The sequence below is a fragment of the Humulus lupulus genome, chromosome 3 (assembly GCF_963169125.1).
Source record: "Humulus lupulus chromosome 3, drHumLupu1.1, whole genome shotgun sequence".
NCBI classification, from domain to species: Eukaryota; Viridiplantae; Streptophyta; class Magnoliopsida; order Rosales; family Cannabaceae; genus Humulus; species Humulus lupulus.
The window spans coordinates 117,679,684-117,706,719 of NC_084795.1; the positions used below are offsets into that span (position 1 = coordinate 117,679,684).

The 27,036-nt window shown below is 31.6% G+C and overlaps 2 pseudogenes; one reads left to right on the forward strand and one right to left on the reverse strand.

Moving 5' to 3' along the window:
* The first annotated feature begins 588 nt into the window (after positions 1-588).
* Positions 589-17,253, forward strand: LOC133824969 (calpain-type cysteine protease DEK1-like; annotated as a pseudogene).
* Positions 17,254-22,231: 4,978 nt separating this feature from the next.
* On the reverse strand, positions 22,232-26,801 carry LOC133824970 (uncharacterized; annotated as a pseudogene).
* Positions 26,802-27,036: the final 235 nt, after the last annotated feature.

The window sequence follows — 27,036 nt, forward strand, 5'->3', positions numbered from 1 at the left end:
AAGCACTCTAGAGAGAGGGAATGTATTGAGAAAGAGAAAGAAGTTGAGATAGTGTGTTGTGTTTTTCCTCTATTTTCTGGTTAGTTCTAGAGACTTAGGCCAAAACCAAGTCTATCCCCCTATCTAGAGAATGCCCAATCACTACACCAAATACCCATTTTCATAACATATGAATATAATACTATTGAAAAAGTATTATGATACATCAAATAATAAAATAATAGGTGGCAAAGAAAAAACAAAATTGACGGTACAAAATTTTTGGAGCCCGCGTATTCCTTGTAAAGTTATCTTCTACCTTTTACTTTTTTATTTTCCTCTACTTTTTTATTTCCAAACCTCTAAAAAAAATTTTATCGCCTATGATCATCGACTGTGTTTCTAAGGAAAAAATATCTTGTTCGACTCGTACGATCATCGACGTTGTTTCTGATTGCCTACGGTGTCTCCGAAGTCAGCCCACTGCTCTGTCGACAACGGTCGGCTCTTTGGCGTTTCCAGTCATTCGGCTCCGTCTTCGGCAGTTCTGATCACGCATGTGGTTATTGAATTTGATGCATGTGGTGGAGTAGGGGAGAGAGTTGGCCTATGGAAGGTGATGAGCATCACCTGCTTTTGGCGTGTGTGATTTCGGGGACCATTTTCTCTTTTTTGGGTTCAGCTTCGTTTTCTATATTATGGGCAGTGAATTGGAAACCATGGAGGATTTACAGGTAGCTGAATTCACTTTGTTTTTTAGTGTTGCAAGCTAATTTGTAGTAGTTACTATTTTTTCTTAGTCCAAAGTGTTGATTGGATTGGATTTGATTATGATTTATTTTGCATTAGTGTTTTTAATTCAGAACTAGGAAAACAAGCAAGTTGATTACCCTGTATAACCATATTTATTATTTTTGCTTCTTAAAGCTTCTTATTTTGTAGTTACTTTATTTTCTTAGGCCAAAGAGTTTATTGGATTAGATTTGATTTGATTATGTCAGTGTAAGGTTGGAGTTGGTGGACATTGACATTATGATTTATTTTGCATTAGTGTTTTTGATTCAGAACTAGCAAGCAACTTGATGACCCTCTATCACCATCTTTACTCTTTTTGCATCTTAAAGATTCTTCTTTTGCATTATGTAATTGAAACCTTTTTATTTTCCATGATGATGTTTAGAAGCTCAGATAACAGAACCTATCTTGTCTAGAGATGCATTAAATCTATTCCCTTTAGTTGATGGGCAGTAATACCATGAAAACTCTGTTTAGCTTAAATGCATTAAATTGGAAAGGTTCTTTGGCACAAGTTTCTTCCTGGTCAAGTGTTAACAAGGATATATACTAAATTGACAAACACCTTAATTGAAGAAAGTTGTTCTTTCTTTTTCTAACTAAGTAATATGGTTAGATATGATGATATGATATATGCTGGTTATGTACTTTCTATTTATGTAGATGACAAGAATAAGACTTGTAAAACCTTCTTTGTGTTCTTTAAGAGTTGTGTTATAATAATATGTTTGTCTTCTTTTCTTTCCTCATACATGTGCATGTGTTTCAGTTGGATCTTAGCCAAAAAATGGCCGAACATCTTGCAAGGACCACAGTTAAATATATTATGCGATTTCCTATCTCTCTCCACATGGGCAGTTGTTATATCTCCGATTGTGGTTCTTATCATATGTGGAAGCTGGCTAATTGTAATATTGGGTCGATATATAATTGGTTTGGCTGTAATAATGGCTGGAACTGCTCTATTGTTGGCTTTTTATTCAATTATGCTTTGGTGGAGAACACAATGGCAAAGCTCAAGTACATATTTCATTGAAATTTATTTATATTTCTCTATGTGACAACCTTACTATTTCAACATCATTAATAAAGGCTAAGATTTTGTTTTTTAAAAAAAGTATCTGACCATTAGTTTATTGTCCTGTGCCTAAAAATAAGTTGGTCTTAATCATTTGACTTCATAATTATAGTTTTTAGGCATTTATATTTGGTTCTTCTACGAAACATTTTGCTTGCTATTAACAATGCTTTCTTGAAATTTTGGTTTGTTATGACGATAAGTATCCCAATTGTGCAAGCACTAATGTCAATGTCTTCATGTAACTTTGAGGGGTGTAAAGAAATATAAGAAGTTTTCAAATGTGAGGGGTTGCAGTTAGCCTTACCATGGAAAAGTAGAGAATACATTTTTTTGATCTAATATCTGAACCTAAGAATAAGTATGTTTTGTCCAGTAGTGTAATTTTGTAGTCAGCTTAAATAGACTGAACTTAATATGTTTTCGATCATCCTCTCCTCTAATTGCGTGAACTGAGAGAGTAGGTGCTGAATTTGATTTGACCTTTCAATTAATGTGCAAATCATTTCCTACAAGTTTCATTGGGTAGCTCTTTGGCTGGTTTCCTTCTCTAATTTGTTAGGAGAATGGATATCTTTATTGCATTCACTACTAGAAATATAGGCTTTTACTTCGGTTTTTATAGTGAGCATACAAAAAAACTGAAGTAAAAACATTTTCAAACTCTTTTACTTTGCTTTTGAAAATGGCGCCTTGAAAAAAATTACATACTACTTCGCTTTTTTAAAAAAACGAAGTGAAAAAATTCATAGTGAAGAGGGCCGTGTTTGGTTGCACAAGCCCGTGACTTATGTTTAGAGATAATAAAAATGCAAAAAAATGGCTAAGCCAAACGCAGCCCTTGTGCACATTTCACTTCGGTTTTTAGGTAAAAACCGAAGTAGAAAGTGCACTTTCCACTTCGGTTTTAACTTAAAAACCGAAGTGAAATGTGCACAACCATTATTCCTTTGTGCACCTTTAACTTCGGTTTTTACCTAAAAACCGAAGTAAAAGGGTTTTATAACCCATTTTCATCACCCGAACGGTCATCTCCCTCAAGCCCTTCTCTCTCCTCTGTGCAAAAAACCCCCAAAAACCTCCATTAACAACCGTCAGCCAACACCCATTTTCATTCTCCACACCCTTTTTTTTTTTTCTTTATTTCTTGCTACATTTCTACACTATAAACCGAAATATAGTCCAAAAAGATGTTTTTTTTTTGTTTTTTAGAGAAAAAAAAAGCATTTGGCCGTGGGTATTTTCTCCATTGTTTCTTGGTGTTTCTTGCCGGAGTTTTGTCATTGTAAGGGGATTTTGAACTTCAAAACAGGTATAGATTACTCAAATATGGTTTTGATGATAATTTTTTATTTTTCTATGTTTTTTTTATATTTTTTTTATTCTTCTGAATTTTATAATTAATATAATTAATATTTTGTTAACTTTTATAATTATTTGTTTATTTTGTTAGGTTAAATAATGTGATAAAATTTAGGTTTATTATAAATATATATATGTATATTAGTGAATTTTAGAAATTGTGACAATAGATAAATTTGTTTTTTAAATATTTGAAAAAAAATAAATAGCTTGAAGATGATCAAAGTGTTGCTCATTAGTTTCATTAACTAGTTTGATTTTTTTTTTTTTATTTGTTTGATAATTAATTATGTAGTTTACTAATTATGTAATGTTTTAGTAGGGTCGTTGATTGAGTGGTGAACTTTGTTGTTCATTTCGGGTGCATTGAAGAGTAATATTGAAGGTTAGTTATTTTTTTTATTTATATTACTACAAGATTTATGTATAAAGATAAGGCTAATGTAATCATGCATATTAGATTTAGTGAAAGTTATGTTTGAAAATTAGTGAAGTAGGCTCTGAGAAATTTGCGTGTTGTGGTGATATAAGGATGGATTGATTTATGCTTGATTATTGTGTTTCTTTGTGTTGTTGTTATAGGAAATTTTGAAATTGTGGTATGCTATAGAAACAGAGGATACTCTGCTGAATTTTTTAAAAATATTATAAGACTAGAACCTAATAATGATGGATTCATCTATGCTTGATTATTGTGTTTGTTTTAATTGGTTTTATAGGTAATTATGAAATTACGGTATGCTATAGAAACAGAGGATACTCTGCCGAATTTTTAAAAAAATTTATAAGACTAGAACCTAATAATGATGGATTCATCTATGCTTGATTATTGTGTTTGTTTGTATTGATTTTATAGGTAATTATGGAATTACAGTATGCTATAGAAACAGAGGATACTCTGTCGAATTTTTTAAAAAATTCATAAGACTAGAACCTAATATAAGTTTTTTTCTAACTTATTAGGAATTTAATATTGTTATTAGTATGGATAAATCATGGATGCTTGAGAGGAGAGAAACATCACAATTTCAAGATGGATTCAACAAATTTTTAGAGTTTTGCCTAAAGAATTGTAGTGATCCATAAAAAATTTGTTGTCCTTGTATCGATTGTGGTAATGGAGTAAAGGGGAATATTACCATGATAAAGGATCATGTATTTTGTCGGGGATTCGATATGAGTTATAGAAAATGGTATTGGCATGGAGAATTATTAAATGATGACCCATATCCATTAGGTAGGCGAGGTGTAGATGATTTTGAGAGTAATGATTTTGATGATCATGCTATAGAATTGCTTGATGAAGCACAAGAAGAGTTTTTTCATAATCCAGAAAAATATGATAGTATGGTTAGAGATGCAGATAGACAATAGTTCAGTGACTGCAATAAACTAAGATTGCCCACAATGGTTAAATTGTATAACATAAAAGAAGAAAATGGAGTTAGTGATAAGTGTTTCAGTCAATTTTTAGCTGCTTTCAAGGAGATTTTGCCGCTAGAAAATTGTTTTCCGGAGTCTACATATGAAGTAAAGAAAACATTAAATTTGATAGGGTTGAAGTATGAGAAGATTCATGCATGTCTGAATGATTGTATTTTATATCGTAAGGAGTATGCAGACATGGACGCTTGCCCAGAATGTGGTTTATCACGGTACAAACCTAACAAAAGTAAGGAGATTAGGAAACTTGTTCCTTAGAAAGTGCTATGGTACTTACCTTTGATTTCACGGCTGAAGCAATTATATCGAAGTGCAGAACACTCTAAAAACTTAATATGGCACGAGACTGGATGAGTGAAAGATGATAAACTCCGGCATCCTGCAGATTCACAGGCCTATAAGAAGGTAGATTATATCAATCCAGAATTCCAAAATGAACCAAGACATCTTTGTCTCGGTTTAGTTGTTGATGGAGTAAACCCGCATAGATCTCTTAGTAGTCGGCATAGTTCATGGCCTGTCTTCCTGGTTATGTATAATCTTCCTCCTCGGTTGGTGATGAAAAGGAAGTTCATGATGCTTTCATTAATGATTTCAGGCCCAAAACAACCAGGACATGATATCGATGTTTATTTGGCACCATTAATTGATGATTTGAAAGAGTTGTATGAAAATTGTGTTGAGGCATATGATGGTTTTAAAAAAGAAGTTTTTAATTTGAAAGCGATGTTGTTATGGACTGTTAATGATTTTCCAGCATATGGTAACCTATCAGGTTTAAGCACAAAAGGTTACCAAGCTTGTCCAATTTGTTGCACCAACACAAGGGCCCGTCGCTTGTCAAATGGACGCAAAATGTGTTATATGGGTCATAGACGTTATTTGCATTTAAGTCATCCTGACAGAAATAAAGAAAAAGCATTTGACGGTACTGTGGAACGAGACCTTGCTCCTTTGCCATTGTTAGGTGAGCAAATTCTTAAGGAAGTAGAAAATTTTGACTTTAGGTATGGGAAGAAGAATAAAAACAAAAAAGTCAATGGATGTTTTCAAAGAAAATCAAATTTCTTTCAACTTCATTACTGGAAAGATTTACTCGTTAGACATTGCTTGGATGTCATGCACATAGAAAAAATGTATGTGAAAGTATAATCGGTACATTACTTGATATCCCAGGTAAAACCAAAGATGGTTTGTCTAGTCGTTTAGATCTTGTTGAGATGGGTATAAGACACCGCTTGGCACCTGAAGAAAAAGGGGCTCGCACATATTTGCCTCCTACTTGTTTTACATTGTCTAAAGAAGAGAAGCAAGCTGTATGTCAAACATTGGCAGGGATGAAAGTGGTTGATGGTTACTCATCGAATGTTTGAAACTTGGTGTCTATGGAAGATTTGAAGTTAATTGGAATGAAATCACATGATTGTCATATATTAATGCAACAATTACTTCCAATTTCCATTCGGTCAGTTTTACGAAAAAGAGTTCGAGATAGTGTGACAAGTGTGTGCATCTTCTTTAATCAACTACGCGGAAAAGAATTGGAAATTAAGAAGTTGAATGCATTGCATGATGAAATAGTTGAAACTTTATGCAAGCTTGAAAAATATTTTCCACCATCTTTTTTTGACATCATGATACATTTGATGGTCCATTTAGTAAGAGAAGCAAAGTTGTGTGGGCCAGTTTGGGCGAGATGGATGTATCCATTTGAAAGAAATATGAAGGTGTTGAAAGGATATGTACGTAATCACCATCGCCCTGAAGCTTGTATGGTTGAGTGTTATTTAGCAGAAGAAGCTGTGGAATTTTGTTTAGAGTACATGGTTGGAATCGACACAACCGGAATTAGCAAACCACAGAATAACTTGGATGGAGTTGATAGAGGATTACAAGGGAAAGGAACAGTAGTGACCATATCTCGTGCATAATTAGATCAAGTTCATTTAGTTGTGTTGGAAAACAATCCCGAGGTTCAACCATATATAACGTAAGTTATAAATTTAATAAACATTATTCTCATTTTTATGTATAATTGAAATTTTAATATGTTGTACTTTGTATTTGTAGTGAGCACATGGAGTTATTACAATCAATGATTCCCAACAAGGTTAAAAATAAACAGAAATGGATTATAGATTAGCATAATAAAACATTTAGTCGATGGTTGAAAAATACTATTCTAGCAAGGTTGGGAGAAGAAAACCATGGAGTGTCGACAGAGTTAAAACGCATATAATATTTTAGTTTTTAAATAAATTTGGTTGATTATTGTAGGTCGTTTGTGAAGATTTCGTCCGTCTTTGGAAGAAAACCAAAAATAGCAACAAAAATGGCGTATGTTGTTAGTAAGAAAGATGCAGAAATTGCGAGGCTCAGAGCAGAACTTAAAGCTTTAGAGGAGGAAAAAGCTAAACAAGCAGGTGGGATAGATGATATGGATGAACACAACAACGATGACGAGCACAACGACAAAGAATATCACACACCGTACATGCAGGATGACACACCGTATATGCAGGATGTGTTACTTTGTTCGGATAATATTCATAATGTGGTGGCAGAGGGTGTTATAATTGATGGGGTGGGTCCACTAACTATTCATGGTGTTCAACTGACAGACGAATACGCGAGGGTGCGAGTCACCAAAATGTTACAAGAGGATGCTGAAATCCCATTTTCTGTTGGGGAGATAAGCTATGTTCGAGATACTTATGATGTATTCATTCCTTGGCCAAAAGAATTAATTATGACTGACCAGGTATAAACGAATTCTTTAATTTGTTCCTATTAAAATATTTGTTGGTCCATTATTTTAATATTATTTATACTTGATGTTGCGTAGGCTCCTCTAAAAAAGAAACCTCCTATGTCAAAAAGTCCATCCAAGGATAAGACGAACCATAATTCTTTGACTAGCCCACATCTGTCATCAGCTGGGTCTCACGTCAATCCAGAAAATACTCTGACCGAAGGCCGACCATTTGCCGATCACATCATAAATCGCATCCATGTTAGCCTTCAGTTTATGGTGAGAGAATTTTACAGAGTTAAGGGAATGAACACAGTCGTCTCAATTCCAGTGGACCCATCATTCATTAATCGCGAGTCAATCTTTATAACTTCAGAGGATGTGGAACAAGTTGCTACTTTGCATATGATTGGAGGCTCAGCAATGATATTCGGATTAAGGTATCCCTTCAACTAATTCTTTGGAATGATATGAATTTAGAATCAGTTATGAGTACTGCTCTGTGATCTGTTGCAAATTTTCAAAGTAAATTGAATGTTTACAGGTTTGGGTAGTCCTATTTATAGGGGAAACTCTGCCGAAATTTTTCAAAAATATTTAGCATTAAAGAAAATTTTCCAGATGCATTTGGGAGTCCCTATTTCCAAATCAGAATGTCTTTTACAAGTTTTTTGACATTGAACGTCTTAGCATTAATAACGTTAACGATGTAGAACGATCAACCATTGACTTGGCAAATTGGTTGATGACCATGGATAGAGTTGGCCAACTATACTTTATACCTTGGAACATACGGTAAGAAATAGTGTAAAATTTTCTTATTTGATTATTCATATATTAAAATTTTAATTATTTTACTTAACACGCTTCTTATTTTAGGGAACATTGGATGTTGGTGATTGCTATGCCAAAAGGAAAAATCGTGTTCTTGGATCCACTGAAATCACACAAACGTCCTAAAGAAATTTATTCAATGATAATGAGGTAAGTTTTAAATTTTTTAAAATATTTCTTAATATGCAACAACTATTACATGTTACTACATTTTAATAACTTTTGTTAATTTTCTTTTTAAATAGTGCATATTATAAGGCTTCTTCCAATGAATTACTCGGCAATCCTACAAAGATATTCATTGTTGCATGTCCAAGACATTTCACTGAATTTTACTTCTACAGGAGTTGTTGCTGATCTTTTACTTCTAGTTGTTGCTCTTCTCTGTGCGTATGAACTTTGTGATGTGTATGTTATAGCTGGTTCAAAGGCATCTCAGCGGTATTCGCCTTCTGGTTTCTTCTTTGGCGTATCAGCAATTGCCTTAGCAATTAACATGCTCTTTATATGTAGAATGGTGTTTAATGGTACATGCAGTTCTCTTGTCTAGAGTTTTGGTCTTTTGTTTCTATGTTTTCTGCTTTTGCAGTAGCAATTGAATCTTTCTGTTTATTAGTTCATATCATTTGCTATCATTTTTTATTTTCGGAGTTGCTTGTTTTTCCCCTTTTTTAAGTCTCTATCCGTTTGCACAGGAAACGACTTAGATGTGGATGAGTATGTAAGAAAGGCATACAAATTTGCCTATTCCAATTGTATAGAAGTGGGTCCTGTGGCATGTTTACCAGTTGCACTAGACCCTAATGAGCTTTATACTCGACAATCTAGTAGGCAAGTCATAGTATAACCTATTTATATCAATACTCATTTTTGGCGATCGTTTGTGTTTTTGTTGATCTAGATTTTTTAGTAAAGTCTCTACCATTTGTAATTCTTACTTATCGTCGAAAAAGTATATGTCTATCTTTGTAAAAACTTCATTATGAGTCTTGTGTTGCTTTTATATTGCATGTTTCGATAAGACAATGGGTCCTGTTAATTTTAAGACATAGTCGATAAGTTTTGATTGCATTTATTTATTTTTGTATAAATTTTGTACTTTTGTTTCAGTTAATGTTATCTCCAAATTAGAGATAGGATCTGTGTGGCTCAAGATCTAATTGTTGTGTGTGTGTGTGTGAGTGTGTGATTAGTTCAAGTGGTTGGGTAGGTAAGTGTGAGCAATGCAGGATTCAAGTCCTCGTAAATGGTCTGACTGTGAAGAAAGCACGTTGGCTTGGTACTACCACATCAGCTGCTGTTATTATTCTTGGTTTGTTGGATTGCTTTAACTTTTTCTCTAGTTGTTTTTACTTTTCATAACACTAATATTAAGAGTTAGAAAAAAGTGAGGATGTTCTTAGTCATACACAAATTCTTACATATATGTTTTATTTTACAAATTGGAACATGGGAGCATGGTTGTATGGTTTCCAGATTCGTCAAAGTCGTGTTGTAGCACTATTTGTTGCTGGCAGTTCACGGGTTTTTCTCATTTGCTTTGGAGTCCATTACTGGTTTGTATTTGCCTGTTAGATTTTTCCAAATAAATGCTCTCTTGGTTTTGGTTTACTTTTGGTAAGTTGTTTCCAATTTTCTTTCTTGCTAGGTACTTGGGGCATTGCATTAGCTACGCAGTTATAGCTTCTGTGCTATTGAGGGCTGCTGTTTCTCGTTATTTTTCAGTTTAAAAACCATTAGCTGCAAGGAGAGATGCCTTATAGAGCACTGTTATTCACCTTCGAGAGGGGTTTCATAGGAAGGAACAGAACAGTTCACCAAGCTCATCTGAAGGTTGTGGCTCTAGCATGAAACGAAGTAGTAGTGTCGAAGCTCTCTCATCTCTTCAAGGTACGGTGAACAATTTCACTACTAATTTCCTCACTTCTGGTCTAGCTGGATACTTTTTGTTTCAAGAACCATTATCATTTCAGGTAAATCAATTGACGCCATCTCCACTTTACATTTTTGTAGAAAAAGGAAAGTACTATGAACTTTATTTTAATATTTAGCGAAAGTAGTTTTCTGTTCCTCTAATATCTTACCCGTAAGCTAGTTTGATACGTTAAATAGAACTTTAGTTATAATGTCATTAATAAGAATGATGAATGGAGAAATGATTAGCTCCACTAGATCCATACTTGCATAAACTTTTTTTTCTCCTTTTGCCATTGGAAAGACAAAGAAGAAGAAAAAACAATGAAGAGAGAACTTCATATGTTTAGTTATATGTCTGACTCTTGTCATGTTTGAATGGTGGAGTGTATCATTATACTTCTTCTTTTTTTCCTGCATTACTGAGTACTTAAAGATAGGAAGAAAGTTACTGATTTATTGAGATTTGCAAAGAAAATCAACACTAGAACACCCCAGGTTTTCCAGAGCCCGTCTATTTCAGTTTACTGTACAAATTTTCCCACGATCCCCAAAAACCTATTTCTAACCTATTAAAAAAATTAATTAAATGGATATCTTTTTGTTCTCTCTCTACAAATTATATTTAAGATTTTTCTCGAACACGATGCAATTTTAATCATATTTGAACATGAGAAAGTTATACTCTAAAAATTGTTGTATTTTTGGTGCAAGAAAATTCTTCGATGAAATGTCTCAAAGAGACATTGAGTTGGAGATAAAGAAACATTTTAGGAAAAGCAACAATAAGAGGCAGAGAAAGATAAAAGATGTTGAAGAGGGAAGAAGCTGAACTGAAAAGGCAACAATTTCTTTTGATGGCTCTCTCGATATGCTAATATTTTCTATTGTGAAGTTATTACTAAAGGAATTTTACCCCTATCAATAGATAATGATAGAGTTATCAATGTGGCTAAAATATCGTATAATTTTTTTTCTTATATAACCATATCTTAATCAAATTTGAGTGAGAGTGTTGATAGTTTCTAGTTCTTGGTTTATGTTTGAACTTCAATATTTAAGGAAACATCATGATCTCATTGAAGAAATTGAAATGGTCTCTCAAGTTTTTATCTATATTGACAAATTTGTCTTGGTGAATACAAATATGTAAGTAAATAAATATGAATAAAATCTTTGGCAGTGATGATAATTAATTATGTTCTTTGAAATTTGGATTCACTAAACTATGGCAAAGACATCAATTCAATATAGGTAGTTGGTATATTGTAATTTTAATTTAGAGCATTTTTGTTGAACGATATATATATATATATATAAAGTGAGAGAAAGTTCTGCATTTGGGAAAAACAGAGAATATAGCATAATGTATTGTATATGATGTTGCACAGGAGGCGTTGAAGTGTTTCTAGGTTCAAAATGTGGTGGATGACACACAGAATGGAAAGCTTTTCAAAAAGAAGAAACAGGTGTTTTTACATTTTTAATGAAAATGTTTGGTAATAACTAGTAGATATTTTTATTGGATTTTTCTTGGCATTCTTTATTTATGAACGTGAATATTGGAAATTCAAGGTGTTGGACTATATATATAAATATATATATATTATATTGATATTTTGTATATGTGTGGGGTCCAATGATGTGAAACTGATTTGCTAGCTTTGTTTTTAACTAACAATGATGCAAATCTTCTTTTGTCTTTAGTGCATACTATTTTGAAAGATATGTTGATTGCTTGCTGATTTGTAATGGAAGCAAAAGGTTCTTGTGCAAAGTGATCATCCCAACATTTTCTAGGTGTATATAGGTAAACAATTTTACCATAACAGCCACCCAATTAGAGAGTTAAATTTATTTTCCCTTTATATATACGTATGTATATAGGTTATATTACTTAAGATTATATTACCTTTTCTAGCTGATGCATACATGAATATATATATATATATTTGTTACATATTGTTTTTAAGTTGCTAAAATATTGTTTATTTAAATTTTTTAGTAGCTGAATTTAAGATAGAATGAGCGGAAATGATGATGATTATGAAAATGATGATTTTTTTGGACATTTGAGTTGGAATGTGTTTCTTTATGTTAAGTTTGAATCATTAATGAATATAGTTTATGATTTTAAGACTCGTAACAAGCAATTTCATGAATTTTATGGTTTTAATGTATCATTTAATTTTAATTTTTTATTAATCTTTTAGGTATTGATTATATTCTTTATGTTATGGATCGAATTGGTAAGGAGCATTGAAAAGTTAATTAACTTCATTATTAATTGCAAGAGGTACGAAAGTATGTTCTCTTAACTCTTTTATTAATATCATACAAATGTTAGAGGAGTTTGAATATCTTAAATATTCATTCGTAGAGAAGTAGGTTCTGAGATTAAAATTATGTGCTGCGGTGATAACGGAAGGTTGAAAACTTAGAGAAGTAGGTTCTGGAAAATCTTTTTATGTGTTGCTGTGATATAAGGAAGAAAACTTATTGTGTGTTGTTTGAATTTTTTTACTTGGTATTGATAGATGGTTAGGTAAACTTTTATATGGGAAATGATGTCAGATTTTATCTAGAATTATGTATTATCTTCTTAGAAATAAATTGTGTTTGCTTGAATTGGTTTGATTATATTGGTAGATATCTCACCTGGGGTGTGAATAAGGGTAGTTTTCATGTCCCCAACCTTAGGGTTTGAATAATAAAACATTATACATATGAGTTGTGATTAGAAAAATGCATAATCTGATAATGCCTCCATGAGTTCTAAGTCAAATATAATTACCCAAAACGTCATAAATATATTTACTCAAAACAATAGCTTGGTTTCCCTCCCCTGTCATTTTCAGAAGATCCACCTTACTTCCATAGTAAAGTTCACATTCAGCTCTATGACCATTTCAGTAAGCATATGCAACACATGGACAATTTCTCTTGCACAGTAGCTCACAGCCGTTTTAGACCAATAGCAGTAGCCCTTCGAGTGGTTATTGAAGTCGACATTAGTCCTTTTATCTCATAGAAATCATCACCATTTTCACAAACTAATGGAATGATCAAACAACCACTAGAGCTGGAAGAATGTTGTTATTTTGAGTTTCTTGAAATTGCAACTCCCATAATTCTCATTCCAAACATCATCATGAACAAAAAGAAACTTCTTCCCTATCAAAGCCTTACTCAACTCATTTTTAAGTTGATGTATGTCCTCAATCTCACATTTCTTGAAAGTGACAGACTCCAAAATTGTCTTTGTTATTCTAAAAATATAAAACTCTACTGAGACAGTAACCCATACTGTCAAGTCAAAATGTCTTTGGACACTCCTTTCCTTGTAAACAAGTTCTATGTGGTGGTCTTTTTTGGTCAACTTCTTTCAAACCAAGGAACATTGTTTGATCTAAAAGAAAGTTTAATGCACCAACAATCCCCTCTAATTCAAGCTTTACATTATGCTAAAATTGACTAAAAGCAGTTGGGACAAAGTTCAACAACTTACTTGCTTTTCTTTATCCTGTTTGACCTTTCTCCAATTTGAGTCTCAAAGCTTCAGAATTGATCTTGTCCATCACATGGTTTGCATCATAAAGTACTTGTTTAAGCTCATCAAGCCACTTCTTCACATTTGGCTTTGTGAGTTGTTTCTCCTTAGCATCATTTAGTAGAACAGCAACAGAACAACAACTTAGTTATAGATAATGAACATTTTATTATGCTTATTCTGAATGGAAACCATACCAAATTTGTTTGTTTTGTAATAATTTGAGTTACAATAGATGATGGAATGGATCACTCAAATTTATGAAACCGCACAAATATAAATTCAAGAATACCATTTTTTTTTAATTTCATTCAAGTGGTCAAAACAATACTGTCTTAAACTTTCAATATTTCAACTATTATGATCCAATAGAGACTTGTAACTTTAGAAGAATTCTTTACAAAAAAAAATGTACATGGTGTGACTGTACAAAAGTTCTTGCTACTATTTACTATAAGTGAGTGACTAAAATGATCCTCTAGAAGTGGGAATTGTATGAAATGCCATTGATGATTGCTCGTTCTTATTATAGCCATGGAAATGTGTCAAAGAAATATGTTGTTGGTGGGTCTTGGGAAGCCACATGCACGTGGTTAGTGCATCTCAAGCTATACATACATATATATGTCTATATTTGGAGTACCTAAATGGAAAAATCTTGATGAATAAGGATAATAACAAGTCTTGGAAGACAGATAGAAGAGCCACATAACATTTTAGTAACAATCACATTACAATGAACATTTTTCTTGTAAGAAAAGGTTCAATCTCTTCACACCTAACCATGCTTGTGTTTAAACATGGCTAGTCTAAATCAGATAATCAACATTCAGTTATAGAAAAACTTAATGGAAACCATACCAAATTTCATGGATTTTTGTACACGTAATTTCAGGGATAGAAAAACATGTTTGTAGTAATTGTTAGCATATATACAAAAGAAATCTTATATTCTTTAATTGTTATCCTCTGTAATGCTCTAGCACTGTATCATTTATACATAAATGCCCACAATATTCCACAATCCAACAATATTCCTTCTCCTAAGGTAAATCTTAAAATTGTTTTCTTTCTTTTTAAGGAAACAAATACAAAAATTAACATACACTACAAGAAAAAATGCTTTTAATAACACCGAAAATGTGTTATCAAAACATACCATAACACTTTTTGATGTGTTAAGACTGACTATGTTATCGTAGGTCAGGGTACTTTACATAACACTTTATCATTGTTATACAGATGTGTTATTATACTGTCAACGATAACACACTTTCTGTGTTATTTTAATAAATAGATAAGTGTTTAATTATGTTATTTATAGTCGATTATATTACACATTTCAATACTTATAAATTTGTGTTATACTACACTTTAGTATAACACTTTTTTTGTGTTATACTACACTTTAGTATAACGCAATTTTTGTGTTATACTACACTTTAGTATAACACATTATTTGTGTTATATAATGAAGTTTGCATAACACAATTCTTTGCATAAAAAGTGTTATTGTAAAAGATATTATAACACAATTTTCGTATTATTTTAATATTTAGATAAGTTTGAATTCTCATTATATATTTCATTTATATAACACTAATTTATTCTATTATATTTTAATTTTTTTATATAATTAAAATTAACTTTCTAATATATACTAGCATCATCAAATAACAAAAAGTAAAAACATTCAACATTGTATTAACAATTCACAAATTAGTTTAAAACATTCAATACTGTCATCAACAACAAAATGTTCTTTAAGTATTCAAGGAGTCTTAAATATTCAACATAGTGAAAATTTACTACTTTCAACAAAAAATATTCTACAGCTGCCCAACACAAAGCCTTCAAAATTAAGTATCCTTTTCTACTTCGCTTGTCACATCTACAAAATAAACAAAGAAATATTTTATTGTTAATATCTAGCATCACAAATTACATCAAGAAAAATGCTATGGAAATTATATCCAAGAAAGGACACCACATAAAAAATAATGAATTCACAACTACACCAAAGCAAACAAAGAAGCCAAACACTAAATTATAAGCTTATGCTTTGGATGCAATTTATTTTACTTAGTACATAATGGGAATCACCCCACCGCAGTTTTATGATTGGAGAGATCTTTTGGTTATCTATATGCATATTATGCTTTTCAAGATGAAACTCGATTTAGAAAAACTGTTATTATGAAAGAAAAACTGTTAGCATTGGTTTATGTTCTATTCACTCATCCCATACATTAAGCTATAGTGTGTATAATACTAGTTGTGGAGTTGGGGATTTTTTTTTTTATTTCAAGTGAATCTCCACTGATCATGGGAGTGACTAAATGCTTGGGGTACTCTTAGGCACTAGTAGTGATCGAGATTGGTGAGAATTTTGGGAGACCATTATATATTTTGTCTATCCTTCCTTTTTATTTTTTAGTTGCAATTTTATGAACTTCTCCAAAAATTTACGTTGCCTAAAATGAAAGAATGATGGTCCTAAAAGTGTTGGCAAAAGCGAGTTTGAAATAAAGAAAGGAGATTGGAGCTGTCCTAAGTAAGTACCCGCTGCCCATAATGGTTCAGTGAAATTAGATACTCATGGATTATATTTCATAGGATTCATCCCAGAACTTTTTACATTGAGAATATTATATTAAGTATAATTAAGTTGAAGGATATTACACTTTCATTAAAGTTTTAAAGTAAGTTTTATTTTTATTACTGCGAATTTTCCCTAAAAGTGCCCATTAGTATAGTTTTCTATCTACTCTTCTGACCACACCTATCTTTCTTTCTTGTTGCTTCTTTCCATGTGTTCTCTCCACTTCTTCTTTCCATGTGTCCTCTCAAGTTGCTTTGGGTTGACATTTTTTTAGCATGCCTATTCCCAATTTCCCACAATCTATCGCCAAATGAATCTTAGAAGTAATCTGAAATATATGCAAACCCATAGTGCACCCATCCAAATTTCAAACAGTGCAAAGCCTTTTCACATTAATACTTTTGTGTGTTGAAAAATGATTTAATTAAATATCTAAAGTGGTTTAAATATAATTTTATATTAGGTTAATTTCTTATTGTGACTGCTGCAAGGCATAGGCCGAAGCACAATTTTAGATGATAGTTGAAACCAAATGAGATGATTGCAAGTTTCCCTAAGCAAAACAATCCTGCATTTTTTCTTCTGTTAATTTAATTTTTTGGTTTCAGGATGGTTCTGTTCATATATATGATCTAAAAACTGGGCAATGGGTATCAAGCTTTCAAGCTGCATTAGGTATACTCTGTTCCACTAGATTGTGGAAAAATTCGTATTAGAGATGACTTGTGCTTTCCTTTATAACTTATTTTTGTATGTGTGACACCTTAGTTACTGTCAATGGCTTGTCCTTTCATCCATTTTTGCCAATGGCTGCCTCTTCATCAGGGCAACATAGGTTTGTTGTTCCTGGTGATGGCGAGGAGGATTTGCATTTGGGCGGTAAAATTTTTATTCTTACTAGTTTTTTTCCCTCTAGTCTTGGCAGTTTTCCCTCTACGAGCTAATTACTCTCTTGAATAAATAAAAGCATTTCATTTCTTGGTTTTCTTTTAAATTATGGCTTTCTATTTTTTGTAATTTAATGATTTTCTTATTTGGCTCAATCTGAATTGTTCCCCAGAATTCTTATACAACTAGCTGCAAATTGAAGTTGTAATAGAGAGCTTTCACCAGTTGAATAGAGGTATAATAACTGCATTTTTTTTCTTCTGATTTGGCTGGGTAAGCACTGACTTGATTTCCATTTCAGCGTCTTTTATATTTTCCCTTTGATAAGCATGACATTTTGTCTGGTTAGATTTTCTATTGATTGTGATGCCTCCTGATACGGGTTTTGATGCACATGCATATTGTAATAATCACATATGGTAGTTCTAAAGGCAGTAGTTCTTTCATGTGGTCACTGTGTGTTTCATATTGATTTTATTCAATTCTTCCTTTTTATTTGTTGATTTTTTTTAAGGAAGAGGGTGTGTATATATATATATGTGTATCCCTTTCAATATTGTTTAAGAATTAAGATACAGGAAATGAGAAATTGTATGTTTGTTTTTCATTTGTAACCATTTAGAAGCTTAAAATGATCCTTTTCTTTAGTTAAATTTGATTGATTGATTTTTTAACTCAAAGTTGGGTGTGTATGGCTTAATTTTTGTTGAACTTGTGTTTGGCTGTTTGGTTTCTGTTGAATAGAATAATCACGTGGAATGACTATTACTTTGTTCTAAGTGTTCACAGTGTAGTATATTCCTTGAACACTGAAACTAGAAACTAGAAACTAATGGTACAAGGAGTTGAGTGTGAAAATAGAAGATAATAAAAAATAAGAAATGATGGTTTACACAATGCTACTATGTTAGGGGGGAATAATATTTTCTTATGGTGTTTTATAATACCATTAATATTTTCTGAAAATTAGGCTTGTTTTCCTTTCTGTTTTTAAAAAGATTTATAAAGCTTATGGTTATTAGATTTTTTTATTTTGGGATAAAGTGAAGTTTAGAGAAATGGGTCATTGGTACCAATAAGAGTCAAAAGGACCTTTAGTTTAAGTAAGGTGCTTAAACCTAACTTTTCACTCATTGTGGTTATATAGTTGTCATTTGTAGCCACGAAGAAGGGCCTCTAGGTATTTTGCATTATATATTTGTGTGAATAAAGTAAAGATTATCACATTCCACCTCCAAAAGCTCTAATTATGGTCATAGATAAAAGCAAAATGTATGTTTTTGCATTTTTATATACTTTAGTTTGATCTTGCTCTTAATTTATTTAATGATTGATTTGTTGTTGGATGAATAATATTTCATTGTAGTTTAGTTATAATTTAGCAAATTTGAAAAATGATCTCGCTATGTACTATGTTATGAAGAGTTGAACCAAGATCATTAAACAACACTAACCATGACTATCAAAGATAAACATTATTTAAGTAAGCACATTAATATTTTGGATGGCTTTTGTATTTCTTTAATATTATTCATGGTTCTCTGATATTGTTCCAATTGCATATCATGTAGAACTATTGCTATAACTTGTTCTGTTTGCGTCTGTAACATTAGGTATCCATTTTTTTTCGCATATAGTAGTTATGATTCATTAATTTTTCATACTTTAATGATTCCTTTATTTTTGAGTCTCCTATGCATACAAGTCTTTTTTAGCTTTAATTTATATATGTGTAAGGAAAAGAAGAAACAAAATCCTTATAAATATTTTCAAATGTGTGATTTGGTACTTTTCTTAGCTGTTTTTTTTCCTACTTAAGTGGTGCTTGTTCATATTTCAATACTTTTTTGTTGTGTTGTTTGGTCTCCTTAGGCTCGTTAAAAAGAAGACTATAAACTCATTAAATTATGTACTAAGGAGTATTGGGAGCAATGATTTGTAATTATTGTTATTCTCTATATATGTGTAAATAGAATTTTGTTACTGTAAATAAAATTCTGCTACACTTGATTAATAGATTCTATTTTCTAATAAATATTTTATTAGAAAAATTCTACAATTGGAAATCAAGAGAAGGTTTGATTATGCTAGTCTAGTGCCTTCATTAATCACTTATTTTCACCAAATTTAATATTTTCCAATTATACATGCTTCTGTTTCACCATATTTAATATGTTCTAATTAATAATTATACATGTTGGATTCTTAACATTTCCTTGGCCAGGTAGTCTCTTGGTCATTTCCTTTATGTATATCCTATCTTGATAGAAATATTTTCATATATAATCAACTAACATCATGAAACATATATTTATATATTATTAACTGCTTATTTATTTGTGGCAATTAAGTCTACAGTGGCATTTAAGCCTTGATTCTCTTAAAATATAATTTAAAAATTTATAGTAGCATCCAACTTGGTTTTGCACTAAGGAATAATTTTGACTGGTTATATATTAGTATAACTTGTTTTTATCTTTGATTATACATATAATTGTTATTTGAGTTATTTTTCATCAATATTTATGGCTAAAAAATCTAATCTATACATATGGAAATAATGAAAAAAATATGACTAAATGAAAAATCTAATCTATACATATAAAAGCTTACCTAACCATCTATCAATACCAAGTCAAAAAATTCAAACAACACACAATAAGTTTTCTTCCTTATATCACCGCAGCACACAAACAAATTTTCCAAAACCTACTTCACTAATACACACAAGTTTTCAACCTTCCGTTATCACCACAGCACACAATTTTAATCTCAGAACCTACTTCTCTATGGATGAATATTTAAGATATTCAAACTCCTCTAACATTTTTAAGATATTAATAATAAGAGTTAAAAGAACATAATTTCGTACCTCGTGCAAATTAACTTTGCAATGCACCTTGCTAATTCGATCCACAACCTAAAGAATATAATCAATACCTAAAAGATTAATACAAAATTAAAATTAAATGATACAAAAGAACCATAAAATTCATGAAATTACTTCTTATCAGTTGAAGGTCAAAATAGTTTATTTGGCAGGGTTAAATCGTTAGAGTTGAACATAAAGATGTGTGTGAAGCCATTCTACATGGTAGTATCTTATCTTCAAAATGGTTGGTAATTTCTTTTATGTTTATAATTGGATTCTTGTTAGTTATTTTGGTCCAGTCAGCAATCTTTTATGTTTATAATTGGATTCTTGTAAAGCAGTTAGTTATGTTTCGTTATGTTAACTACTGCTATATGTACTGTTGAGTTGTATACTTTTACATATAGTTTTTTAGAAACTTTACGTTGTAATTCAGTAAAAAAATCTGTAACTGAGAGAAGAGAGATTTGTACTGAAAGAAGAAGGAAGTTCTAATAAAAGTGGCTGCCCGTGGATGTAGCTTAGAGTTCTAAGTTTTGACTCTAATTCGAACCACGTAATTCTTGGTGTTGTGTTTTAACTGGTTTGATTTCTTGTGTGGTTCTTCTAACTGGTTTGTTCTTGTGACTGATTCTTTGGATCAAATTGTGTTTGTGCAAGTTGTTTTGATCTCTGGTCTTGATTGAGATTTGACTCATGAACTATATATCAAAAAGATATTTGATCAATATCTTGATTGAGATTTGACTCATTCTCCATGCATATTATTCCATGTACTGTTTCTTCAGGGTGGGCTATCTAATGGACAATATATAGCATTAAAAAGACTCTCCAAGACTGTAGGACAATTTTTTCATTACAGGAAGGAATTAAGAGAATGTAGAAAGATAAGCAAAACAACAAGTGTGATGGTCCTCATAGTCATAGCATGGGTTATATCAATAAGATTGTCCATAATTTTTCAATCTATATCAAATACATTTTATCATATAGATTATATACATTGGAACAAGCAACAAGCATCTTTCATTTTTATTCTTTTCCTTTCCAACTAGGGCTGCTAGCAATTCTTGGCTCAATTCAAAACATGCCAAAAAAACAACATGGAAATAATTTGATTCCATTCTAATCCCAAGTAAGCTAAGTTGTCTAAACATGTTTTCTGTGGTGATAGGAAACCAAAATATCAGAGTATGCAAAACAAAAGATGATCAATGATTGTTTAGGTGACAATGAAATTTTAACAAATTTGACCATATATTATAAGCAAGGTAGCAGACAAAAGTGAAAGAAAAAAAATGAATAAACTTATACAGTACACAAATAGCAAACATTCAAACTCAGATTTAGAGCATTGATCTCTTTCATATTTATAGAATACCAATAAAGCAACAACAAATGACATGATAACACCAGTTATATAAACATATCAAGAAAAATGCTCTGTATGTGCATGTTAAAAAATTCCCATCGAATTCACACAAACCATGTCTTATGGTCAATTCTAAAATATATTCACAAGAACAATGCATCTGTTCTATTCAAAATTTCCAAGTATGCTTAAAAATATCTATATTGTACGTGTCTTCAAAATCAGTATTTTCTTTAAGTTCTATTCGGTTTCAAATTAATTTTAATGTTATGCCATGAATGTTGGCTAACCCTCAATAGCAATTGTTACTTTGTTAGAATAAAACCTTGTCAATTTCTTTATAGACCATATACTTCTTGGATTTGCAAGGTCAAAATATTACTCAGCTAAAATATTACATTAATAGATCAATGAAGTAAGGGTAGAGACTCTTACCATAAAATGCTCTCGACAAATGCTCTCCACTTGCAAATGTAAAAGCCAATTAAAATCATCCCACAAGTTACAGTGCGTGGGAGAGATGTCACTTTCAGAAAATGAAACATCTTCTACTGATCCTTGAGAAAGTGGAGTTTTAATGAGGTTTTCATGGCTAATTCTTGGAGGATTTGATTTTGTTACAGTGCGCTTTATGGATGTCTTCCAAGCACCATGTTCACGATTGAGCTGAATGACCAAAAACAAAGAAACGCAACTCAGAAGTTCATATTGTGGTGTGCATAGAGGAGAGATTAAACACTAATTTTGGAAATCGATGGTGAGATAGATGATATAGCATAGAGAGTACTAGTTATTTTTCAAGAATGACCTCTCTCTTGTGTCCAACACTGGAGTCAGTAAAGAAAAAAAAATCAGTGGAAATAGATCAATCACAGCAATCGGGGAATAGAAAACACATAATATAAAGGTGAATACAGCAAGGCCAATCTCTATTAAATATATTTTTTATTGTATATTTAGGAAGGCACCACTAATCAGTAAATAACTAACTTCATGAGCTCTAACAGCAATTCAATCTACAACTTCTCATTCGGTTATGAGCACAGGAAACCAATTATTATGAATATAAAGAACCAGAGATTTATTGCATCTAGAGATGAATCTATAACCACCAAGGAATGTGTAAGCTCAATAAAACGCTAGTAAATTAGAAAATAGGTTCAGAAGCTGATAAGAACTTGACCTGATACCACAACCACCAGCTGGTCCATTGGTATATAATGCTGTAACGTCTCTAGTAAATTGGACTGCATGTTCTTTCAGCTCAAATAATCCATCCATACGCAACCTTACATCATTACTAGCGGCTGAAGATGAAGCGTCATCACCAATGCTAGTTGCTTTCAGACTATCGACGCCAATTATATAAGAAAATACAAAATTGTTGATGCCAAGCAATATTTCTTCCAACCATGATCTGACCTAATAAAACATCAAAAATAGATTAATCCAATGCAAACACTCAAAAATTCATTTTTTCCTTCATTTGAATAGTCTTATTATATAATAAATAAATAGCTGTGACAAAATCTTAAAACTTATCCACCATGAACTATGCAGCCTTTGCATGTTTAACACATTCATATCCTCCATAAGATATCAAACCCCATCCTTTCCAACCACAGTCCTGAAAATTTTGACAACAACACATTAGTATAACCACAGACCAAGGAACAAAAAAGGGTTTTCAATATAGAGCAAAAATATGGTTAATGTTAACTGTTGACGGAAAGAAAGGAGAGGGGAAGATCACATGTCACAGGAGAAATATATGCTTAAATAGTGAAGGCAAACACTATGATAAAATGTTAACTCCTTCCTGATAGCATAATCTTAGGGAATATGACGCCGACTAAGATGGTAAAAAAAACAATAGCTTGAGCACTTCAAATGACTTAAATTTAAACAAGCACAGAGACATTCCAAACATGTTGGCCAATGATGCAATAAATATAACCAATTACACTGGATATGGTATTAGTGCTAAATTATCCAAGAATCGATTGCATTGACTGACACCAACAGACCTTATTTTATAAGAACACAGGCTATTAGTACCACCAAAGGATAATGATCTTGGAACTTATGAGCAGTCTTTGACCAAAGCAAGCGATAAAAGATAAGAGTGGCTCCCATATTTGCATAGACTATTAAAATCAAGTTATTTCAATGGTAGCAATAGAAAGATGAGCTTTCTTTAGTGATTAAATATTGATGGACCCAAAACGGGTATGTTTAAAAATTTATATATCGCAAGCGCACGAATCGTATATGGAATATAGTGTTCGTGTAAGCACGAGATCGAACCCAAAGGAGTTGTCTAAAATCGAAAAGAAAACTATTTTAAACCAAAATTAATAAATTCTAACCTAGTTCCAAAGATTGATGAGATTTTTTAATAATGAAAATACAATAAAATACAATAATATAAAAATGAAATGCAATATATATAAATATAAATTAAAAGTAAAAATTAAGATAGTAAAATAAGATTATTAAGATAATAGAATCCACAAAATATAAGTTCAATAATATTTATAAGTATATTGATTCCCAAGTTTTAGTGATAGTTAAAATAAATCAAGCTATCATTTTCCAAATAGATTTATAATTTTAAGCACAAATTACTTCTTAAAAAGATAAGATTTTTCTTCACTTTTCAAAATTATAATTTCAAAGCATTTAGTGTAAATCAATCTAATGAAATAACAAATAAATCAATGAACATTATGTATAAGGCAAAACATAATATTTTTGTTCTAAGCATGGATGTGTACAATTTAATGACACATCTTACACAAAGAATATTATGGTTTTGCACTAATGAAGAACAAAGTGTAAATATGTGCTAACAATCCAAAATACATGATATTTAAGATGAAAGAATATATTTGAACAAGAAAAATCTATAAACTTTGTTGCACAAAATGGGAAATCAATATACAAAATAAACACTATCTAGTTACAAATTATTTCATCATCACCTTAATAATCTTAAAAAGATTAGAAACTCATAACTAGAATAGCAAATACACACTAAAAATTACAAACATAAATAGGAAAATTTGGAGGAGAAACCCCCAAATATTTCATCTAAAAATACATAGAAAATAACTAAAAAGAAGAAGAAGATGAAGAGAGTTGAGAGGTTTTGAATGTGTAGAAACTTTGTGTAGAGTAACCTCCCCTCCAAAAAATGACATCAAATCCCTTATTTATAGCCAAAAATGATGAATAAAATAATCAATTCAAATTAATTAAATTGATTAAATTAATTGAATTAATTATAATATGGCAAATAGGGATAAATTATAGGGTGTAATAATTATGTTTTGGGGTAAAAAGTGTAGAAAGTGGGGTAAAAATGTGGTATTTTTAGAGAAAATGAGACAAGGGAACATTGATGGGCTCAAGAATTTGAGGCATGCATGGGGAGGTGGCTATTGGAGGCTGCTGGCAGTCTTGGACTGGTGTTGAAACGGTGGGAGCAGGAGGCAGGCGGGCTGGGCCTTCATGGGCCTTGGTGGTTTGATTGCTCAAGGTGCATGGCTGGAAAGAGTTGATGCTGGCATTTGGCTGGTGCATCAGGAAGCTTGAACGTGAGGCAGGAGGAGGTTGATTGAAGGAAGTGCTTCATGGGCCAAGTTGATGAAGGAATGGGCATGGGCTTCCTACTTGGGCCTGGGCAGGTGGGCCTTTGCAACTTGATCCATGGCATTTAAAAATGCCATTTTCCTTCTTTCTTTTCCTTAAAAATGTCAAATTTTCCTTTATTTTTCTTGCTTTTTCAAGAGCAAAAATTCCCTACAAAATAAATATAAAATAAATCATAATACAATATTTTCAACTATAAAATAAATCAATTTAATTCTTTGAAAATATTAATTATAACTTAATTTATATTTTATATTTGAGTTCAATAATACAACATTTTTTTCACTAACTTAACAATAATAATTCAAATAATTAACTACAACATTTTACAACAAAATAACTATAAAAACACACAAAAATATATAAAATCAAAACAAGACTAATAACTTAAAAATTACTTAAAAACTTAATAAATCAATTAAAAACTCAAGAATTAAGCAACAATTAGCACATAAAAAGTGGTAAAATAACTCTATTTTGTAGAGTTATCAAATATGCACCAAAGCTCCAAATAAAACTTTCAAGCACAAGCATGGTACACGGAGAGAATAAACCTCCATTTGCTGCTTATGTATTACATAATGAATCAGCCAGAAACATTAAAAGCATCACCTTTGGAATCAATTGCAGGAGTTTTTCAGGGACCGAACCAGCAGAGGATTTTGCTCCAACACAAAGAACCTTGCAACTTGACAAGGGAGAGAATGAAACATTCTGAAGATCAATAATCTGCATTTAAGGACAAATAGATAACGATTTCAGTCAATTATTGTTTTCCCATTTCATTCGGAATAGAACTATACGAACACAAACTTACCACATCAGGGGTGACATAGCTACTGGGGTCCTTAATTTTGTACAGAAGTTGTTGAGCACAAGTACTGAAATTTAAGACCCCACCACTATGTTCTGCCTTTGCTACGCATACTCTTCCATCATAACTTATTTCAGCATAAGGATGTGACAAATCAAGGAGCTGAGACATAGACATGTCCCGATATTTGTCACCTAAAAGAAACAAATACATAGCATTATAACCATATATATATTTATATAAGAAGCATTGTTGCATAAACAATAACAAAAAAGAATAAGCTACACTTTCTCCTTCAAAGCCCCCTTTTTTAACGTTGATTAAACTAAATTTACAAGTCACCTGGATGCATGAAGTATCCCTCAGTAAGTTGACAACCACACTCAGGAAGATGGCCAGCCAGAGACACTGTGCTAGAAGTTCTAAATTTTCCCAGTTCCAACCCAGTTCATATATCTATTCATTCAACAGAAGAATCCTTTAGAAATTATCCTATCTAAATCAAACCATGACACAATTAGTAAAGAAAAATTCTAGTTATGTTGCTCACAATCAAGAGATGTGATGAAACTTTTAGGTAAAATTACCCATTCAATGATCTCACTACCCAATATTACAAACTTTCCAATAACAATTTTACACAGATGGATAAGAAAGGAGGAAACATTGCTGCTTTTTATATTTTTATAAAGCAAACCTTTTTTTTTACTTGGAAAACTTGGAAATATCTTAAGTGTAATTAATTTTGTATGAGAATAAACAAAATGCATACCATTGGTACCAAAAATAAGGCAGCATCTGCAACACGAGAAGTTATTACTACATTAGGTTGGTGCTTTTCCAAACATTCAATAATGGGAGCTACTCCAAGATATGTGCTAATACCCTTCATCAATCATACTAAAAAGGTAAGGTCCAACATCTCAAAAGACCACATAAAGTTAACAATACTATAAAATGCTAATGGGTCACAATCTTAATTTACAGCAAATAGATACTTCATGACCAATTTGCAAAAGGGTACCATAGACTGGTACAACTAACATTTTACAGTGAAAGAAACAGGCACAATTATATCAAACTTTAGAGATGCAAATATTATTTACCAATCAAAGTTACACCTTCCA